Source organism: Protopterus annectens, chromosome 2.part1 (assembly GCF_019279795.1).
Source record: "Protopterus annectens isolate FY-2018-M chromosome 2.part1, PAN1.0, whole genome shotgun sequence".
Taxonomy (NCBI): Eukaryota; Metazoa; Chordata; order Ceratodontiformes; family Protopteridae; genus Protopterus; species Protopterus annectens.
In genome coordinates this window covers 1,819,647,088-1,819,662,733 of record NC_056729.1, presented here as the reverse complement: position 1 = coordinate 1,819,662,733, position 15,646 = coordinate 1,819,647,088, and the positions used below count along the sequence as shown (strand labels likewise).

Genomic DNA, 15,646 nt, shown 5'->3' with positions numbered 1-15,646 from the left:
GCTCGTCTCCTCTCCTAGACATCTCACTCTGTCTCTAGCTAGCTAGCCAGCCAGCTAGCTAGCTAGCTGTCTGTCTACGTATACGTACATATAGCTATTGCTATAGATGGAGAGGCAGATAGGTAGATACGTTTATATGTGTGCACACACACATGCACGCACGCCTGCAGCGTGGGTATGCGCTGGTCTACTGACTCTTTGCAGCCATGATTTCCTCGACTCAAACTTATGCGACAAATAGCTCGAAGTCAGTTTCCACGTGTTAGAAGTGTAGCACGCTGCGAAATGAACAGAACGCATGATATTTGCAGTAATTAATGAATATATTTAAAGTGTGCTGAACAGTGTGAGCAACTTATTTAGCGAGGTCACCGAGTGAGAGACCCGGTAAGAGAACTATGTCGAAAACTGCAATCTTTCAAGTTGCTGAGCTACACCTTGCCCCTTATACTAGGCCCGACACCAGGTTGAGCTTCAGCACTACAGGTAGGGGCTGACTATCTGGAAATCGGTGCTGTACTCACTGCTGAAAAGCAGTGATAGAAAGCAGGAAGCTCGTGGCAACGGGCTGACAGCTAGTTACTAGGCCTGCAGTCAAGGGGACTGTTAAGGAGTCAAACCAAACAAGAATGCCCCATTGGTGAGTCTGGTTAAGTCACTCGCTCCATCTAACGCAGTCACTAAAGGAGTTTTGTCAGAATCGAACCACGTACCACAGAAATGAATAGTCGATATAACTATTAATAGGTTGTTAATAGTTCACAGGCTTGATCCAGTGCTCTGATGACAGACAGACCAAAAAGAAGCTATGTGCTCGCTGTCGGGGAATCGAACCCCGGTCTCCCGCGTGACAGGCGGGGATACTCACCACTATACTAACGAGGAAGCCACTTGCACGTGACCCCGTCCGACGGCAGACAAGTCCATAGGGTTAACACACTTAAGGTTACTGCCATCATTTTCTCTACTGGTACTTCAAATGGTATTTTGAAACGAGCAGCCTTAAACTACATAGCTCATTTTCCTTTGAATGAATAAAGTGGGGCAATCTGTGAGCGAATTAATTATTCGTAGTTACATGTGGGGAAGAGTTGTCGCACTTGAAGCTCACCCTCGACGCTGGACTAAAAGTGAGCTATCAGCCAAAAGAGGGGGAAACAAATGTTTTGAATTCGGGGAGTCTCTCGGCCTTCAACTGAATGAACGAATGTTCTAACTGAAGGGAGTTTCTTGTCTCTGAAGCTGCTCCCTCCGTCTCTTAAGTGCTTCTGATACTCAGGAAGTGGCCGAGAAGAATGTAACATTGAGTTCTAGGACGTGTGACGTCAGGATGCAAACTGCTGACCACGTGAGATGCCGGCCAAAGAGGAAGACGTAAGAAAGACTAGATCACAACGGATGGCAATCTATATGAAAGACATAAGAAGCACCTTGCCTTGACAAGGAAGAGATGCCACCCACCAGGACGTGACTGATACTAGGAAAACTACAGGCACATAGCTGACATAAAAGGGAGGGTGAGAAAAAATCAGAAACCCCAAACAACTCGGGGGGGGGGGCTGTGGTTGCTGGACCTCCTTTGATAAGACAACAGGAGGTTATTAAGGTTACAGCGACCGAAAAACTCAGCTACGTTTCGAAAATGAAGGAGTGTGATGACATCTGTGCTGAGAAACGACACCGTCCGTTTCCAAATCCAGCTCGTGACAAAGAAAGAATGGCAAGTGGGAAAAAATACATGGTAAACCACGGCATTCTGGTCATGCTAATGAGCTGGTAAAACAAGTTTGGATTTCCGTGGTTACTCCTTTCAGTTTGTCGAATAAACAGATTGCCCCTTCTGCTCAGGTATCACATCTGTGCAGCGGTGGATCTCTTTTTAATTAGAGAACTGACAAAATAGGCTATAAAAATGAAATGTCACCCATCACCTGATTAGCATACCCATAAAGCCATGCTTTAGCTCGGGGTCACTCTCTGAAACTTTTCCTCGGGCTGTCTTAGAATTTTAAAATCCAGGTTTCTTACGCATGTCAGCCTGCCCACTTATGGTGTTTTGTCCTGCAGTACTTCATCCTTTGTCCCCACGACTCTACTGGAGGGGATGCTCTACATCAGGCCATCTTGCCAGAAGTATATCTGTTCCCAGTGAGGGCGAGCCAGTGCGGACAGCCCCTGTCAGCCACTTTCTTCAGCTATTGTCCCTCCTGCCCATCCGTTCATGCCACTTCAGTTTCTGCTCTCGCGCCTCTTTCTTTCTTTTCTCCCACAGTTGTTTTTTCATTTTCCATTAAGATAGCATTTACACACTATTTTTAAGTATCATTTCTAACAACTATATACCATATTTACAACAGCTCGACTTTCAGTTGTATACGCTGTATGTTGTTAAATATAGAATTAACAGATCAGTTATCAGAGACATAATATTGATTATCGCAGAGTGTCCAACAAAGATAGACCTTTCTTCTGAGGATTATTTACCGACGGCCTGGGATAGATTCGTAGTTCTTTGATTTTTATTTCCATCCATGCAGTTGTCTTCGGTCTTTCCTTCTTTTCTAATGTGGCCTCGCGACTCCTTACCGGCTAAGACAACACTGCCACAAGGCAAGTCAGAGTGTAGCGGGGCATGTCAAGCCTGGGGTGCTCACAGCACCATTGCACGCCAGCTATACCGGCTTAGCTGATGTCCTGTGCCACCTGAGATATAGTCAACTCTCAAAGAAAGCAAGCACCTGCACGCTCTACTGGCACTTCTACTTTAACTGCATTTGCTCCTTCTCTGCCTTACATGTTCCTTTCCAATCAATACCCAGCACATCTTCTCACCTGCTGCGTGCCATATTTTACCCACCAAAAGGTGACAGCCATCTATGGCTGCATTAACTCACTCAATCTCTGCAAGCCCAACCTGCTGGAAAACCCAAACTGCGCACCCGCAATACTCTGCAAAGTGTCATTGCACAATTCTACCGTGTTGCAGTCTGTGTGCAGTTTGCAAAATGATGCGTTAGTCTTACCGTAATACCTCTTCACTTGTTTTTATGGAGACATAATATACAAGGCTCATCAGACATTTTTCCCATTGTATTAACACAAAGCTTATTCATAATATCTCCAAGGGGATGACGGTATTTTACACCGGTTAAATCTCTGGCGTTTGAGTTTGTAGTGCGATGGAGAGGTTTCCCCTTTTTGCTGTACTTTTGCAGAAGGTGGTCCTATGTCTCTGTGGCGCAATCGGTTAGCGCGTTCGGCTGTTAACCGAAAGGTTGGTGGTTCAAGCCCACCCAGGGACGCTGCTTCTTGCTACTGCAGAGACCTCAGGTGCTGACCCGTTAATAAAACTGATCTTCCAGGCCGTCCTTGTTTTGGGGCACTGAGCAAACCGGGTCAGGCTCCCTAGTGATCGACCTGCCAGAGGCCTTGTGGCCACCTACCAACCTGTAAAGATGTTACTAAAAGAGCTGCGGTTTTATTTGAAAATACTTAGCATCTGTGCATTTAAACACATTTCAAACGTAATCTAAAAAACGTTGGCAATTGTTTCTGTGCCCTTGCAATCCGTACGACAACTGATATACTGTCGCACAGCAGAGCAGGATTTTCTCAATTGAAGCAGTTTTATCTGAAGCAATCAAGAGCACATTTAAAGGTATCTCAAAAAAGAAAAGGATTGGGTTACTGGAATCGAATCTGTTATGCTTCATCACGCCTACCCCAATTCTCTTATCTTGCACTAGCATAATGGTTCCACTGGGGATCGAACCCAGGACCTTCTGCGTGTTAAGCAGACGTGATAACCACTACACTACAGAACCTGCTTGCGCGTCTCCTCTCTTAGACATCTCACTCTGTCTCTCGCTCGCTAGCCAGCCAGCTAGCTAGCTAGCTGTCTGTCTACGTATACGTACATATAGCTATTGCTATAGATGGAGAGGCAGATAGGTAGATACGTTTATATGTGTGCACACACACGCACGCACGCACGCGTGGGTATGCGCTGGTCTACTGACTCTTTGCAGCCATGATTTCCTCGACTCAAACTTATGCGACAAATAGCTCGAAGTCAGTTTCCACGTGTTAGAAGTGTAGCACGCTGCGAAATGAACAGAACGCATGATATTTGCAGTAATTAATGAATATATTTAAAGTGTGCTGAACAGTGTGAGCAACTTATTTAGCGAGGTCACCGAGTGAGAGACCCGGTAAGAGAACTATGTCGAAAACTGCAATCTTTCAAGTTGCTGAGCTACACCTTGCCCCTTTTACTAGGCCCGACACCAGGTTGAGCTTCAGCACTACAGGTAGGGGCTGACTATCTGGAAATCGGTGCTGTACTCACTGCTGAAAAGCAGTGATAGAAAGCAGGAAGCTCGTGGCAACGGGCTGACAGCTAGTTACTAGGCCTGCAGTCAAGGGGACTGTTAAGGAGTCAAACCAAACAAGAATGCCCCATTGGTGAGTCTGGTTAAGTCACTCGCTCCATCTAACGCAGTCACTAAAGGAGTTTTGTCAGAATCGAACCACGTACCACAGAAATGAATAGTCGATATAACTATTAATAGGTTGTTAATAGTTCACAGGCTTGATCCAGTGCTCTGATGACAGACAGACCAAAAAGAAGCTATGTGCTCGCTGTCGGGGAATCGAACCCCGGTCTCCCGCGTGACAGGCGGGGATACTCACCACTATACTAACGAGGAAGCCACTTGCACGTGACCCCGTCCGACGGCAGACAAGTCCATAGGGTTAACACACTTAAGGTTACTGCCATCATTTTCTCTACTGGTACTTCAAATGGTATTTTGAAACGAGCAGCCTTAAACTACATAGCTCATTTTCCTTTGAATGAATAAAGTGGGGCAATCTGTGAGCGAATTAATTATTCGTAGTTACATGTGGGGAAGAGTTGTCGCACTTGAAGCTCACCCTCGACGCTGGACTAAAAGTGAGCTATCAGCCAAAAGAGGGGGAAACAAATGTTTTGAATTCGGGGAGTCTCTCGGCCTTCAACTGAATGAACGAATGTTCTAACTGAAGGGAGTTTCTTGTCTCTGAAGCTGCTCCCTCCGTCTCTTAAGTGCTTCTGATACTCAGGAAGTGGCCGAGAAGAATGTAACATTGAGTTCTAGGACGTGTGACGTCAGGATGCAAACTGCTGACCACGAGAGATGCCGGCCAAAGAGGAAGACGTAAGAAAGACTAGATCACAACGGATGGCAATCTATATGAAAGACATAAGAAGCACCTTGCCTTGACAAGGAAGAGATGCCACCCACCAGGACGTGACTGATACTAGGAAAACTACAGGCACATAGCTGACATAAAAGGGAGGGTGAGAAAAAATCAGAAACCCCAAACAACTCGGGGGGGGGGGCTGTGGTTGCTGGACCTCCTTTGATAAGACAACAGGAGGTTATTAAGGTTACAGCGACCGAAAAACTCAGCTACGTTTCGAAAATGAAGGAGTGTGATGACATCTGTGCTGAGAAACGACACCGTCCGTTTCCAAATCCAGCTCGTGACAAAGAAAGAATGGCAAGTGGGAAAAAATACATGGTAAACCACGGCATTCTGGTCATGCTAATGAGCTGGTAAAACAAGTTTGGATTTCCGTGGTTACTCCTTTCAGTTTGTCGAATAAACAGATTGCCCCTTCTGCTCAGGTATCACATCTGTGCAGCGGTGGATCTCTTTTTAATTAGAGAACTGACAAAATAGGCTATAAAAATGAAATGTCACCCATCACCTGATTAGCATACCCATAAAGCCATGCTTTAGCTCGGGGTCACTCTCTGAAACTTTTCCTCGGGCTGTCTTAGAATTTTAAAATCCAGGTTTCTTACGCATGTCAGCCTGCCCACTTATGGTGTTTTGTCCTGCAGTACTTCATCCTTTGTCCCCACGACTCTACTGGAGGGGATGCTCTACATCAGGCCATCTTGCCAGAAGTATATCTGTTCCCAGTGAGGGCGAGCCAGTGCGGACAGCCCCTGTCAGCCACTTTCTTCAGCTATTGTCCCTCCTGCCCATCCGTTCATGCCACTTCAGTTTCTGCTCTCACGCTTCTTTCTTTTCTCCCTCAGTTGTTTTTTTCATTTTCCATTAAGATAGCATTTACACACTATTTTTAAGTATCATTTCTAACAACTATATACCATATTTACAACAGCTCGACTTTCAGTTGTATACGCTGTATGTTGTTAAATATAGAATTAACAGATCAGTTATCAGAGACATAATATTGATTATCGCAGAGTGTCCAACAAAGATAGACCTTTCTTCTGAGGATTATTTACCGACGGCCTGGGATAGATTCGTAGTTCTTTGATTTTTATTTCCATCCATGCAGTTGTCTTCGGTCTTTCCTTCTTTTCTAATGTGGCCTCGCGACTCCTTACCGGCTAAGACAACACTGCCACAAGGCAAGTCAGAGTGTAGCGGGGCATGTCAAGCCTGGGGTGCTCACAGCACCATTGCACGCCAGCTATACCGGCTTAGCTGATGTCCTGTGCCACCTGAGATATAGTCAACTCTCAAAGAAAGCAAGCACCTGCACGCTCTACTGGCACTTCTACTTTAACTGCATTTGCTCCTTCTCTGCCTTACATGTTCCTTTCCAATCAATACCCAGCACATCTTCTCACCTGCTGCGTGCCATATTTTACCCACCAAAAGGTGACAGCCATCTATGGCTGCATTAACTCACTCAATCTCTGCAAGCCCAACCTGCTGGAAAACCCAAACTGCGCACCCGCAATACTCTGCAAAGTGTCATTGCACAATTCTACCGTGTTGCAGTCTGTGTGCAGTTTGCAAAATGATGCGTTAGTCTTACCGTAATACCTCTTCACTTGTTTTTATGGAGACATAATATACAAGGCTCATCAGACATTTTTCCCATTGTATTAACACAAAGCTTATTCATAATATCTCCAAGGGGATGACGGTATTTTACACCGGTTAAATCTCTGGCGTTTGAGTTTGTAGTGCGATGGAGAGGTTTCCCCTTTTTGCTGTACTTTTGCAGAAGGTGGTCCTATGTCTCTGTGGCGCAATCGGTTAGCGCGTTCGGCTGTTAACCGAAAGGTTGGTGGTTCAAGCCCACCCAGGGACGCTGCTTCTTGCTACTGCAGAGACCTCAGGTGCTGACCCGTTAATAAAACTGATCTTCCAGGCCGTCCTTGTTTTGGGGCACTGAGCAAACCGGGTCAGGCTCCCTAGTGATCGACCTGCCAGAGGCCTTGTGGCCACCTACCAACCTGTAAAGATGTTACTAAAAGAGCTGCGGTTTTATTTGAAAATACTTAGCATCTGTGCATTTAAACACATTTCAAACGTAATCTAAAAAACGTTGGCAATTGTTTCTGTGCCCTTGCAATCCGTACGACAACTGATATACTGTCGCACAGCAGAGCAGGATTTTCTCAATTGAAGCAGTTTTATCTGAAGCAATCAAGAGCACATTTAAAGGTATCTCAAACCAAGGATGGGGTTACTGGAATCGAATCTGTTATGCTTCATCACGCCTACCCCAATTCTCTTATCTTGCACTAGCATAATGGTTCCACTGGGGATCGAACCCAGGACCTTCTGCGTGTTAAGCAGACGTGATAACCACTACACTACAGAACCTGCTGGCTCGCCTCCTCTCCTAGACATCTCACTCTGTCTCTAGCTAGCTAGCCAGCCAGCTAGCTAGCTAGCTGTCTGTCTACGTATACGTACATATAGCTATTGCTATAGATGGAGAGGCAGATAGGTAGATACGTTTATATGTGTGCACACACACATGCACGCACGCACACGCGTGGGTATGCGCTGGTCTACTGACTCTTTGCAGCCATGATTTCCTCGACTCAAACTTATGCGACAAATAGCTCGAAGTCAGTTTCCACGTGTTAGAAGTGTAGCACGCTGCGAAATGAACAGAACGCATGATATTTGCAGTAATTAATGAATATATTTAAAGTGTGCTGAACAGTGTGAGCAACTTATTTAGCGAGGTCACCGAGTGAGAGACCCGGTAAGAGAACTATGTCGAAAACTGCAATCTTTCAAGTTGCTGAGCTACACCTTGCCCCTTTTACTAGGCCCGACACCAGGTTGAGCTTCAGCACTACAGGTAGGGGCTGACTATCTGGAAATCGGTGCTGTACTCACTGCTGAAAAGCAGTGATAGAAAGCAGGAAGCTCGTGGCAACGGGCTGACAGCTAGTTACTAGGCCTGCAGTCAAGGGGACTGTTAAGGAGTCAAACCAAACAAGAATGCCCCATTGGTGAGTCTGGTTAAGTCACTCGCTCCATCTAACGCAGTCACTAAAGGAGTTTTGTCAGAATCGAACCACGTACCACAGAAATGAATAGTCGATATAACTATTAATAGGTTGTTAATAGTTCACAGGCTTGATCCAGTGCTCTGATGACAGACAGACCAAAAAGAAGCTATGTGCTCGCTGTCGGGGAATCGAACCCCGGTCTCCTGCGTGACAGGTGGGGATACTCACCACTATACTAACGAGGAAGCCACTTGCACTCGACCCCGTCCGACATCAAACAAGTCCATAGGGTTAACACACTTAAGGTTACTGCCATCATTTTCTCTACTGGTACTTCAAATGGTATTTTGAAACGAGCAGCCTTAAACTACATAGCTCATTTTCCTTTGAATGAATAAAGTGGGGCAATCTGTGAGCGAATTAATTATTCGTAGTTACATGTGGGGAAGAGTTGTCGCACTTGAAGCTCACCCTCGACGCTGGACTGAAAGTGAGCTATCAGCCAAAAGAGGGGGAAACAAATGTTTTGAATTCGGGGAGTCTCTCGGCCTTCAACTGAATGAACGAATGTTCTAACTGAAGGGAGTTTCTTGTCTCTGAAGCTGCTCCCTCCGTGTCTTAAGTGCTTCTGATACTCAGGAAGTGGCCGAGAAGAATGTAACATTGAGTTCTAGGACGTGTGACGTCAGGATGCAAACTGCTGACCACGTGAGATGCCGGCCAAAGAGGAAGACGTAAGAAAGACTAGATCACAACGGATGGCAATCTATATGAAAGACATAAGAAGCACCTTGCCTTGACAAGGAAGAGATGCCACCCACCAGGACGTGACTGATACTAGGAAAACTACAGGCACATAGCTGACATAAAAGGGAGGGTGAGAAAAAATCAGAAACCCCAAACAACTCGGGGGGGGGGGCTGTGGTTGCTGGACCTCCTTTGATAAGACAACAGGAGGTTATTAAGGTTACAGCGACCGAAAAACTCAGCTACGTTTCAAAATGAAGGAGTGTGATGACATCTGTGCTGAGAAACGACACCGTCCGTTTCCAAATCCAGCTCGTGACAAAGAAAGAATGGCAAGTGGGAAAAAATACATGGTAAACCACGGCATTCTGGTCATGCTAATGAGCTGGTAAAACAAGTTTGGATTTCCGTGGTTACTCCTTTCAGTTTGTCGAATAAACAGATTGCCCCTTCTGCTCAGGTATCACATCTGTGCAGCGGTGGATCTCTTTTTAATTAGAGAACTGACAAAAAAAGGCTATAAAGATGAAATGTCACCCATCACCTGATTAGCATACCCATAAAGCCATGCTTTAGCTCGGGGTCACTCTCTGAAACTTTTCCTCGGGCTGTCTTAGAATTTTAAAATCCAGGTTTCTTACGCATGTCAGCCTGCCCACTTATGGTGTTTTGTCCTGCAGTACTTCATCCTTTGTCCCCACGACTCTACTGGAGGGGATGCTCTACATCAGGCCATCTTGCCAGAAGTATATCTGTTCCCAGTGAGGGCGAGCCAGTGCGGACAGCCCCTGTCAGCCACTTTCTTCAGCTATTGTCCCTCCTGCCCATCCGTTCATGCCACTTCAGTTTCTGCTCTCATGCCTCTTTCTTTTCTCCCTCAGATGTTTTTTTCATTTTCCATTGAGATACCATTTGCACAGTATTTTTAAGTATCATTTCTAACAACTATATACCATATTTACAACAGCTCGACTTTCAGTTGTATACGCTGTATGTTGTTAAATATAGAATTAACAGATCAGTTATCAGAGATATAATAGTGATTATCGCAGAGTGTCCAACAAAGATAGACCTTTCTTCTGAGGATTATTTACCGACGGCCTGGGATAGATTCGTAGTTCTTTGATTTTTATTTCCATCCATGCAGTTGTCTTCGGTCTTTCCTTCTTTTCTAATGTGGCCTCGCGACTCCTTACCGGCTAAGACAACACTGCTACAAGGCAAGTCTGAGTGTAGCGCGCCATGTCAAGCCTGGGGTGCTCACAGCACCATTGCACGCCAGCTATACCGGCTTAGCTGATGTCCTGTGCCACCTGAGATATAGTCAACTCTCAAAGAAAGCAAGCACCTGCACGCTCTACTGGCACTTCTACTTTAACTGCATTTGCTCCTTCTCTGCCTTACATGTTCCTTTCCAATCAATACCCAGCACATCTTCTCACCTGCTGCGTGCCATATTTTACCCACCAAAAGGTGACAGCCATCTATGGCTGCATTAACTCACTCAATCTCTGCAAACCCAACCTGCTGGAAAACCCAAACTGCGCACCCGCAATACTCTGCAAAGTGTCAGTGCACAATTCTACCGTGTTGCAGTCTGTGTGCAGTTTGCAAAATGATGCGTTAGTCTTACCGTAATACCTCTTCACTTGTTTTTATGGAGACATAATATACAAGGCTCATCAGACATTTTTCCCATTGTATTAACACAAAGCTTATTCATAATATCTCCAAGGGGATGACGGTATTTTACACCGGTTAAATCTCTGGCGTTTGAGTTTGTAGTGCGATGGAGAGGTTTCCCCTTTTTGCTGTACTTTTGCAGAAGGTGGTCCTATGTCTCTGTGGCGCAATCGGTTAGCGCATTCGGCTGTTAACCGAAAGGTTGGTGGTTCAAGCCCACCCGGGGACGCTGCTTCTTGCTACTGCAGAGACCTCAAGTGCTGACCCATTAATAAAACTAATCTTTCAGGCCGTACTTACTTTGGGGCACTGAGGAAACCGGGTCAGGCTCCCTAGTGATCGGCCTGCCAGAGGCCTTGTGGCCACCTACCAACCTGTAAAGATGTTACTAAAAGAGCTGCGGTTTTATTTGAAAATACTTAGCATCTGTGCATTTAAACACATTTCAAACGTAATCTAAAAAACGTTGGCAATTGTTTCTGTGCCCTTGCAATCCGTACGACAACTGATATATACTGTCGCACAGCAGAGCAGGATTTTCTCAATTGAAGCAGTTTTATCTGAAGCAATCAAGAGCACATTTAAAGGTATCTCAAACCAAGGATCGGGTTACTGGAATCGAATCTGTTATGCTTCATCACGCCTACCCCAATTCTCTTATCTTGCACTCGCATAATGGTTCCACTGGGGATCGAACCCAGGACCTTCTGCGTGTTAAGCAGACGTGATAACCACTACACTACAGAACCTGCTTGCTCGTCTCCTCTCTTAGACATCTCACTCTGTCTCTCGCTAGCTAGCCAGCCAGCTAGCTAGCTAGCTGTCTGTCTACGTATACGTACATATAGCTATTGCTATAGATGGAGAGGCAGATAGGTAGATACGCTTATATGTGTGCACACACACGCACGCACACGCTGCGGTATGCGCTGGTCTACTGACTCTTTGCAGCCATGATTTCCTCGACTCAAACTTATGCGACAAATAGCTCAAGTTAGTTTCCACGTGTTAGAAGTGTAGCACGCCAGTAAATGAACAGAACGCATGATATTTGCAGTAATTAATGAATATATTTAAAGTGTGCTGAACAGTGTGAGCAACTTATTTAGCGAGGTCACCGAGTGAGAGACCCGCTAAGAGAACTATGTCGAAAACTGCAATCTTTCAAGTTGCTGAGCTACACCTTGCCCCTTATACTAGGCCCGACACCAGGTTGAGCTTCAGCACTACAGGTAGGGGCTGACTATCTGGAAATCGGTGCTGTACTCACTGCTGAAAAGCAGTGATAGAAAGCAGGAAGCTCGTGGCAACGGGCTGACAGCTAGTTACTAGGCCTGCAGTCAAGGGGACTGTTAAGGAGTCAAACCAAACAAGAATGCCCCATTGGTGAGTCTGGTTAAGTCACTCGCTCCATCTAACGCAGTCACTAAAGGAGTTTTGTCAGAATCGAACCACGTACCACAGAAATGAAAAGTCGATATAACTATTAATAGGTTGTTAATAGTTCACAGGCTTGATCCAGTGCTCTGATGACAGACAGAACAAAAGAAGCTATGTGCTCCCCGTCGGGGAATCGAACCCCGGTCTCCCGCGTGACAGGCGGGGATACTCACCACTATACTAACGAGGAAGCCACTTGCACTCGACCCCGTCCGACGGCAGACAAGTCCATAGGGTTAACACACTTAAGGTTACTGCCATCATTTTCTCTACTGGTACTTCAAATGGTATTTTGAAACGAGCAGCCTTAAACTACATAGCTCATTTTCCTTTGAATGAATAAAGTGGGGCAATCTGTGAGCGAATTAATTATTCGTAGTTACATGTGGGGAAGAGTTGTCGCACTTGAAGCTCACCCTCGACGCTGGACTGAAAGTGAGCTATCAGCCAAAAGAGGGGGAAACAAATGTTTTGAATTCGGGGAGTCTCTCGGCCTTCAACTGAATGAACGAATGTTCTAACTGAAGGGAGTTTCTTGTCTCTGAAGCTGCTCCCTCCGTGTCTTAAGTGCTTCTGATACTCAGGAAGTGGCCGAGAAGAATGTAACATTGAGTTCTAGGACGTGTGACGTCAGGATGCAAACTGCTGACCACGTGAGATGCCGGCCAAAGAGGAAGACGTAAGAAAGACTAGATCAGAACGGATGGCAATCTATATGAAAGACATAAGAAGCACCTTGTCTTGACAAGGAAGAGATGCCACCCACCAGGACGTGACTGATACTAGGAAAACTACAGGCACATAGCTGACATAAAAGGGAGGGTGAGAAAAAATCAGAAACCCCAAACAACTCGGGGGGGGGGGCTGTGGTTGCTGGACCTCCTTTGATAAGACAAGAGGAGTTTATTAAGATTACAGCGACCGAAAAACTCAGCTACGCTTCAAAGTGAAGGAGTGTGATGACATCTGTGCTGAGAAACGACACCGTCCGTTTCCAAATCCAGCTCGTGACAAAGAAAGAATGGCAAGTGGGAAAAAATACATGGTAAACCACGGCATTCTGGTCATGCTAATGAGCTGGTAAAACAAGTTTGGATTTCCGTGGTTACTCCTTTCAGTTTGTCGAATAAACAGATTGCCCCTTCTGCTCAGGTATCACATCTGTGCAGCGGTGGATCTCTTTTAATTAGAGAACTGACAAAATAGGCTATAAAAATGAAATGTCACCCATCACCTGATTAGCATACCCATAAAGCCATGCTTTAGCTCGGGGTCACTCTCTGAAACTTTTCCTCGGGCTGTCTTAGAATTTTAAAATCCAGGTTTCTTACGCATGTCAGCCTGCCCACTTATGGTGTTTTGTCCTGCAGTACTTCACCCTTTGTCCCCACGACTCTACTGGAGGGGATGCTCTACATCAGGCCATCTTGCCAGAAGTATATCTGTTCCCAGTGAGGGCGAGCCAGTGCGGACAGCCCCTATCAGCCACTTTCTTCAGCTATTGTCCCTCCTGCCCATCCGTTTATGCCACTTCAGTTTCTGCTCTCACGCTTCTTTCTTTTCTCCCTCAGATGTTTTTTTCATTTTCCATTGAGATACCATTTGCACAGTATTTTTAAGTATCATTTCTAACAACTATATACCATATTTACAACAGCTCCACTTTCAGTTGTATACGCTGTATGTTGTTAAATATAGAATTAACAGATCAGTTATCAGAGATATAATAGTGATTATCGCAGAGTGTCCAACAAAGATAGACCTTTCTTCTGAGGATTATTTACCGACGGCCTGGGATAGATTCGTAGTTCTTTGATTTTTATTTCCATCCATGCAGTTGTCTTCGGTCTTTCCTTCTTTTCTAATGTGGCCTTCTGACTCCTTAACGGCTAAGACAACACTGCTACAAGGCAAGTCTGAGTGTAGCGGGGCATGTCAAGCCTGGGGTGCTCACAGCACCATTGCACGCCAGCTATACCGGCTTAGCTGATGTCCTGTGCCACCTGAGATATAGTCAACTCTCAAAGAAAGCAAGCACCTGCACGCTCTACTGGCACTTCTACTTTAACTGCATTTGCTCCTTCTCTGCCTTACATGTTCCTTTCCAATCAATACCCAGCACATCTTCTCACCCGCTGCGTGCCATATTTTACCCACCAAAAGGTGACAGCCATCTATGGCTGCATTAACTCACTCAATCTCTGCAAACCCAACCTGCTGGAAAACCCAAACTGCGCACCCGCAATACTCTGCAAAGTGTCAGTGCACAATTCTACCGTGTTGCAGTCTGTGCGCAGTTTGCAAAATGATGCGTTAGTCTTCCCGTAATACCTCTTCACTTGTTTTTATGGAGACATAATATACAAGGCTCATCAGACATTTTTCCCATTGTATTAACACAAAGCTTATTCATAATATCTCCAAGGGGATGACGGTATTTTACACCGGTTAAATCTCTGGCGTTTGAGTTTGTAGTGCGACGGAGAGGTTTCCCCTTTTTGCTGTACTTTTGCAGAAGGTGATCCTATGTCTCTGTGGCGCAATCGGTTAGCGCGTTCGGCTGTTAACCGAAAGGTTGGTGGTTCAAGCCCACCCAGGGACGCTGCTTCTTGCTACTGCAGAGACCTCAGGTGCTGACCCGTTAATAAAACTGATCTTCCAGGCCGTACTTACTTTGGGGTGCTGAGGAAACCGGGTCAGGCTCCCTAGCGATCGACCTGCCAGAGGCCTTGTGGCCACCTACCAACCTGTAAAGATGTTACTAAAAGAGCTGCGGTTTTATTTTAAAATACTTAGCATCTGTGCATTTAAACACATTTCGAACGTAATCTAAAAGACGTTGGCAATTGTTTCTGTGCCCTTGCAATCCGTACGACAACTGATATACTGTCGCACAGCAGAGCAGGATTTTCTCAACTGAAGCAGTTTTATCTGAAGCAATCAAGAGCACATTTAAAGGTATCTCAAACCAAGGATGGGGTTACTGGAATCGAATCTGTTACGCTTCATCACGCCTACCCCAATTCTCTTATCTTGCACTAGCATAATGGTTCCACTGGGGATCGAACCCAGGACCTTCTGCGTGTTAAGCAGACGTGATAACCACTACACTACAGAACCTGCTGGCTCGCCTCCTCTCCTAGACATCTCACTCTGTCTCTAGCTAGCTAGCCAGCCAGCTAGCTAGCTAGCTGTCTGTCTACGTATACGTACATATAGCTATTGCTATAGATGGAGAGGCAGATAGGTAGATACGTTTATATGTGTGCACACACACGCACGCACGCACACGCGTGGGTATGCGCTGGTCTACTGACTCTTTGCAGCCATGATTTCCTCGACTCAAACTTATGCGACAAATAGCTCGAAGTTAGTTTCCACGTGTTAGAAGTGTAGCACGCTGCGAAATGAACAGAACGCATGATATTTGCAGTAATTAATGAATATATTTAAAGTGTGCTGAACAGTGTGAGCAACTTATTTAGCGAGGT

The 15,646-nt window shown here is 45.6% G+C and overlaps 9 non-coding genes across 9 annotated transcripts; 4 read left to right on the top strand and 5 right to left on the bottom strand.

The window, feature by feature from the left end:
- Nucleotides 1-3,228: 3,228 nt before the first annotated feature.
- Nucleotides 3,229-3,302, top strand: TRNAN-GUU. The gene has a single exon. It is a non-coding gene; the product is annotated as a tRNA-Asn (tRNA).
- Nucleotides 3,303-3,751: 449 nt separating this feature from the next.
- On the bottom strand, nt 3,752-3,824 carry TRNAV-AAC. Its single transcript has one exon. It is a non-coding gene; the product is annotated as a tRNA-Val (tRNA).
- Nucleotides 3,825-7,049: 3,225 nt separating this feature from the next.
- TRNAN-GUU lies at nt 7,050-7,123 on the top strand. Its single transcript has one exon. It is a non-coding gene; the product is annotated as a tRNA-Asn (tRNA).
- Nucleotides 7,124-7,568: 445 nt separating this feature from the next.
- Nucleotides 7,569-7,641, bottom strand: TRNAV-AAC. The gene has a single exon. It is a non-coding gene; the product is annotated as a tRNA-Val (tRNA).
- A 3,229-nt stretch (nt 7,642-10,870) lies between these two features.
- On the top strand, nt 10,871-10,944 carry TRNAN-GUU. The gene has a single exon. It is a non-coding gene; the product is annotated as a tRNA-Asn (tRNA).
- Nucleotides 10,945-11,391: 447 nt separating this feature from the next.
- Nucleotides 11,392-11,464, bottom strand: TRNAV-AAC. The gene has a single exon. It is a non-coding gene; the product is annotated as a tRNA-Val (tRNA).
- Nucleotides 11,465-12,273: 809 nt separating this feature from the next.
- On the bottom strand, nt 12,274-12,345 carry TRNAD-GUC. Its single transcript has one exon. It is a non-coding gene; the product is annotated as a tRNA-Asp (tRNA).
- A 2,338-nt stretch (nt 12,346-14,683) lies between these two features.
- TRNAN-GUU lies at nt 14,684-14,757 on the top strand. Its single transcript has one exon. It is a non-coding gene; the product is annotated as a tRNA-Asn (tRNA).
- A 445-nt stretch (nt 14,758-15,202) lies between these two features.
- Nucleotides 15,203-15,275, bottom strand: TRNAV-AAC. Its single transcript has one exon. It is a non-coding gene; the product is annotated as a tRNA-Val (tRNA).
- Nucleotides 15,276-15,646: the final 371 nt, after the last annotated feature.